At 45.3% G+C, this 6,388-nt stretch overlaps 1 long non-coding RNA gene across 1 annotated transcript; it reads left to right on the forward strand.

Moving 5' to 3' along the window:
- Nucleotides 1-1,007: 1,007 nt before the first annotated feature.
- On the forward strand, nucleotides 1,008-6,180 carry LOC130679516 (uncharacterized). Its single transcript, XR_008992500.1, has 2 exons — nucleotides 1,008-1,262; nucleotides 3,989-6,180. It is a non-coding gene; the product is annotated as an uncharacterized LOC130679516 (long non-coding RNA).
- The last annotated feature ends 208 nt before the right edge of the window (nucleotides 6,181-6,388 follow it).

Genomic DNA, 6,388 nt, shown 5'->3' on the forward strand with positions numbered 1-6,388 from the left:
GAAATAAACAGGAAGGAGTTTCTTACACATATTCTCCATTATTAGAATTTTGGAGCAGGGAAGCAAAATAGTGAATTTGATGCCATTTGTTGTAAAAACTTTACCTCTTCTTTGAGGGTTCCCCTTCTAGCTGTCATGTTCCATTTTGCTGCCCAGCAGGACCATTGCCTGGTCCTAATTAAGACCTTGCCTTCTAGTGGTGCTGCTATGTTCTTGGCCTTTCCTGACTCCCTCCTCCCCATTAAGAGTGCTAGCTTCAAAAAGTACTTCTTCACTGCCCCCTCTCTCACTTGGGCTGGAGCAGGGCCAAGTCCACAAGGCTAAGTCCATTATGGTCGCCACTGCGATGTTCACTGCCCATTCTCACAGTGAGGTCTTCCTATCTCTGGGGATTACTCTTAAGCAAAGTGGTTAAGAGTAACTTCTTGTTTGTTTCCCATTTCCTAGGGGGTAATAACCTCTTTCCTTATCTACTGACTTCTTTCCACTCTAGGAAAATGGTTACCCTCTCGCCACTCAATTTTTTTCAGAGTAGGGCTACTGGATTATCGGGGGCTCTGGACTTTTCTTCTCGGTAGGCCTAGGTGTTGGGACCACAGAAGGGCACATCCACTTTTCCTGTAAGTGTTTCAGCCTTTAGAAATGCTGTAAACCATAGAAGCGAAGAGAGGTGCATGCAATCCATTCTTGGAGAAGTTTTCCTCTCAGAATGGGCTAAATGGCTTCTTCTAAATGCAGCAAAGAGGAAGACAAAGTGAGGTTTCATGTTAAAAACAGGCTGGATGTGGGGAGCGGGCTATGCCCTTCCCCCACTTCCCTCACTTGCTGATGTGGCAGGAATGGAGAACAAAGAACATCCTGTTTACGCATTCCATGAGCAACTGATGGAACCCTGCTGAGCCTACCTTCGCCCGGCTACCGCTGACGTCAATACTGTGCTTGATTGTCTATTGGATAATGCTATTTCCTGGAATAGTGTGCTTCTTTGCTGTATAAATACTCTGGACTCAAACAAAGCTTTGCTGGCGACGCGCAGGAGCGTCAGCCCTCCGCTACTCTCTTGTGCTTTTTCTTCAGTCTCCTCACATCTCTTGGTGAGCCTGTTCGATTGTTGCAGCAGGACTGCGACAAGTGGCGCCCGAACAGGGACCTGAGGGACGGAGGGGGAGACAACCACATCTTAGGTACTGAGAAGTCTTTCGAAAGCGTAGTTGCCGGCAGAACGGGCTGCGGCAGAGAGTTATCTACAGGACAGGCTGTAGGTGAGTACAATTTCAGAGTGGTAAGTATTCTTCGGGGAGCCCAGAATGGGACATGCAAGTAGTAGGCAGTTGTATGTCTCGGGGTTAAAAAGACTTTTGGCTAATAGAGGAATTAAAGTAGGAAAAGCCCAACTTGACAGGTTTTTAGATTTTGTGGTTAAAGTGTGTCCATGGTTTCCTGAAGAAGGGACGGTAGATGTTGAGTTATGGGATGTTGTAGGAAAGAGGTTACAATCCCATTATGCTGCCCATGGACCAAAGAAAGTTCCAGTTCATATTTTTAGCATTTGGACATTGATTAGAGACTCCCTTGATCTTAGACATGAAAGTTTTAAAGTAGAACACTTAAAAGCAGAAGGGGTTTCTGCTCTTCAAGAACATATAGGGCACCCTTTAGATGATGTGCCTCCAACAAACAGAATTGTAGATAGTAAGGGACCTTCTGTCCCTCCTTTATCTCCCACTGGCTCTTTGGCCAGATCCTTGAGTGAAGTTTCTTTGGACGAGTCCGAAGAAAAGCCTGAAAAATTAGAACATAAAGAGGACTCAATTTTACTCAAAGGAGAGGAACCTGAAGAACCTTTGATAAAACTTAATGACAGTTGTGTGCAGACAGTACATTTTGCTGATCAAGAGGTACAGACTGATCAATCAGTGACACCTGAAAGGAGACCGAAGAGGGTTTATCCTTCTCTCCTTGCAGTTACTCAATCTATAAATGAAGAACCAAGAAAGCCTCCTTTAGGGACCCAACTTAAGGAACTCCAAGGTGCTATTATATATATGAGTAAAGCTATGAAAGATCAATCACAGGAATTACAATCAGTTCTAGTTTGGCAAAATCTGTAGAAGCCTCTGCGCAGCTTCAGAAATCTCAATCCTCTGGTCCCTCGCCACTAGAACTTGCTGGTTTTGACCCTCCTGTTCTCCCTCACGCTGAACATTCAGTAGAAGGAAACTCCCCTGTTAACTATGTAGTACCATCCTCTGACTGTAAGAAAATAAGTAAAGAGAATTTTAATAAGGAGTATCCTTTAGAAAAGGTTCTCCGTACAGCTGTTGAGAGAGGAGAGGATACAGCGGGATTTCTTGTGTATCCAGTTATCGAACGTCAAGATGAACAAGGAAGAGTTGTCAGGGAACACATTCCTTTCCCCTTTAAACAGTTAAAAGAGTTGAAAGAAGCCTGTAGTAAATATGGCCCTACTGCCCCTTTTTACATTGGCCATATTAGAAGCCATGGGCGCCGATGCAATGCCAGCAGGGGATTGGAAGTCTCTAGCACACGCTTGCTTGTCAGGAGGTGATTATTTGCTTTGGAAATCAGAATTCTATGAGAATTGTTTAAAAACAGCTAAAATAAATGCAAATCAGAATATCCCCATAACTTTTGAAATGCTCTACGGAGAAGGATTGTACGCTGAGACTGCTCAGCAGCTAGCTTTTGCCGTAGGAGTATATGAGCAGACTAGCTCAGCAGCAAAACGGTCTTGGAAAGCTTTACCAGAGAGTTCCCTCCGGTCTGAGGAAGTATCAAAAATCAGACAGGGACCAGATGAGCCTTTCCAAGAATTTGCCGCTCGCTTGGTAAGAACAGCTGGCCGTACTTTTGGAGAGTCAGAGGCTAGCACTGCATTAGTTACCCAGTTAGCATATGAAAATGCCAATAGTGCTTGTCAGGCTGTGCTAAGACCATTCAGGAGAAAAGCGAATTTATCAGATTATATTCGCCTATGTTCTGACATAGGGCCCTCCTATATTCAAGGCTTAGCCATTGCTGCGGGGCTACAAGGAAAGACAGTGAAAGAGGTATTATATCAAAATGTTAGAAATAAAAAATCTAGACGTTCTCCCGGAGTGTGTTACGGGTGTGGACAGTCTGGTCACTATATGAAGCAGTGTCCTTCACGTAATCCTGGAGCGCCATCTACTGGCCATACAGAAGAAGGCACCCTTCCCCCTCTGTGCTAAATGTCAAAAAGGTAGACACTTTGCTAGAGAATGTCGTTCCCGATGGGACAAAGAAGGTAGACCTATTCAGGGAAACTGGAAGAGGGGCCAGCCCCAGGCCCCGACAAAACAATGCTCAACCTGTCCTGCGCATTTTAATCCCCCACAACTTGGTGTCAACCCTCGTAGCCTTCTGACAAATCATCTGTGGCAGATGGATGTCACGCACATCCCTGAATTTGGAAAATTAAAATATGTCCATGTTACCACTGACACCTATTCAGGCTTCTTGCATGCTACCGCTCTCTCTGGAGAATCCACTTCACAAGTCATTCGCCATTTCCTCTCTTGTTTCGCTGTTATGGACACTCCCAAATTAATTAAAACGGATAATGGATCTGGCTATACCAGTAGCCGCTTTTGCACATTTTGTGCGCAATGGGGTATTGCCCACAAGACTGGCATCCTCTATAATCCCCAGGGCCAAGGCATTGTTGAAAGAGCCCATGGCACTTTGAAAGCCCAGCTCAATAAAATTAAGAAGGGGGAGTTATACCCCGTTACACCTTTGAATTATTTATCCCATGCACTCTATATTTTAAATTTTTTAACTCTAGACCTTGCAGGACGCAGTTCCGCAGAGCGCTTTTGGTGTTCTGGCGGTTGTCTGCCTCTCGCATAGGTGCGATGGAAAGATCCTCTGACCGGGGTGTGGCAAGGTCCAGATCCTGCCTGTCCTTCTATGGGGATGAGAACATGTTTGTGTCTTTTCACAGGATGCTGAGGACCCGAGGTGGCTGCCAGAAAGGCTGGTGCGTCATGCAGACCATATTACTCCTGATCTTGCTCTAGCTTTGGAGGACTCCAGCTGAAGAGCAAGAAGTTCAGCGCATATATTGGGCGTATGTTCCTGACCCTCCTCTGCTCCATCCAGTCAGTTGGGAGTCTCCCGAGGTACAGATCTACTCCAATGATTCTGACATTCTGGGAGGACCTGTTGTCCACGCACAGCTACAACACCGGTTGTACAATTACACAGGCCTGGGACGAGGGACTCCGATGTGCTTCTTTAAAAATGATTGCAGCGACATTGCTTGCTTAAAAAACTGCAAGCCCGGCTGTTTAACACTTCGGTCTTCCAATGTGTGGGGCTGGACCACTCTGGGTCACCAACTCACTGTTATGCTCTGGGCAGCCAGCGGAGCACCTAGTAATAGGAGTAATGGCACCTTGCCTTCTGACCACCCTTTATGCATTGTGCTTAGTTACATCATCATCTTCAATTAAAAATGACACATTGCCATTACCATGGATAAAGTGCAAAGGCTCCCCTTCACTTGGCGGGCGCAGATGGTGAATGGCCACAACAAATGAACATCACTGAAGAACTTTACATTGTGGACTGGTCTTTAGGACCAAATTCAAGGACGTCGGCCCCACAATACAGAGGACTCTCTATGGGACTTTGGTATACTCTAGATGGGTACCCTCAAACCTCTTGGTAGAAAATAGGGGTGGCTATGGGAGGATTAGATTGGGATAATGGTACAAGCGGTGATGTGAACAATGACACACATGTGGCGGCTTGTGTTGCCCCCCCCATGCGTTGTTGGTGGGGTCTATTTCTATTAATATGACTTACCAGAGAAATAATATGACTAATCAGGGAAATATGTTTCGCATTGCCTGTGAAAATGGCAATCTCACTAGCTGCATCTCTTCTGTGCCCAACAATACCATGGTTCTTTTACTCAAGCAACCCCCTTTCCTTTAAATTCCTGTAAACCACACGGGACCTTGGTATGATGATAAGGGCCTGCAAGTATTAATGGAATTAAAGAAAGCTCTAGACTGTCCCAAAAGAGCCATAGGCCTCATTGTTGTAGGGTTGTTGTCTTTAATTTCCTTTATTGTATCTTCTATAGCAGCTGTAGCCTTAACAGAATGTACAAACTGCGACCTATGTCAATGGTTTGACCCAAAATGCAACCCAGGCTCTTAGTGATCAAGAGAATATTGATGAGAAAATAAGTCACAAGCTTAATGCTCTGTATGACATGGTCATGTATTTGGGCGAAGAAGTTCAAGGCCTGAAATTAAGGCACCAATTGAAGTGTCATGCAGCTTATAATGAAATTTGTGTCACATCTAAAGAGTATAATCAATCTAGGTATAGTTGGGAAACGGTGAAGAATCACCTGCAGGGCATATGGCTTACTGATAATTTTACCAAAAAGTTCCTGAACCTTCATAAAGAGACACTTGACATGCAAAATGCAGAATTGCGGTTTGACCCCGTTAAAACTGCTCAGGATTTCTTCGACTCCCTCTCTCAATCCCTCTCACCTTTTGGTAAATTAGGAAACCTTCCACATATAATTTTATCTCTGTTAACTGCTGGCCTCCTGATAGTATTGACTATAATACTGATCCCCTGTGCATTCAAGTTGCTTATACATTCCTTAAAAAGTATTGGCTCAGATCTCCATATGACCCAATTACATCAACAAAGATGTGATAAAAGACTAAAGGGGACAGGATAGTCAACGATGGGTAAGTGTCTTGGAGACCTCTGGCAACCTAAGACAGGGCCCCCATGATGGAATGTAGGTACCAATGACGGGTAAGTCCAGATGAGTCGTCCAGGAACACCTAAGACAGGCACTGTCACCCTCATATAAAATAAAAAAGGGGGAGATGTGGGGAGTGGGCTATGCCCTTCCCTCACTTCCCCCACTTGCTGATGTGGTGGGAATGGAGAACAAAACATCCTGTTTACGCATTCCATGAGCAACTGAAGGAGCCCTGCTGTGCCTACCTTTGCCCGGCTATCGCTGACGTCAATACTGTGCTTGATTGTCTATTGGATAATGCTATTTCCTGGAATAGTGTGCTTCTTTGCTGTATAAATACTCTGGACTCAAACAAAGCATTGCTGGCGACGCGCAGGAGTGTCAGCCCTCCGCTACTCTCTTGTGCTTTTTCTTTAGTCTCCTCACATCCCTTGGTGAGCCTGTTCGATTGTTGCAGCAGGACTGCGACAGCTGGACATTTGCATCCTGTTATAGGTGGGTTCCCTGGGCCAGGGTTGTTTGAGCAGACCCATATATAAACTTCATTGGGTACATGGGGTGGGGGAGGCCAGAGGGTTTGCCATGGAGGTGGTCTCAGTTCTT

This window comes from Manis pentadactyla, chromosome 11 (genome assembly GCF_030020395.1).
Source record: "Manis pentadactyla isolate mManPen7 chromosome 11, mManPen7.hap1, whole genome shotgun sequence".
NCBI lineage: Eukaryota > Metazoa > Chordata > Mammalia > Pholidota > Manidae > Manis > Manis pentadactyla.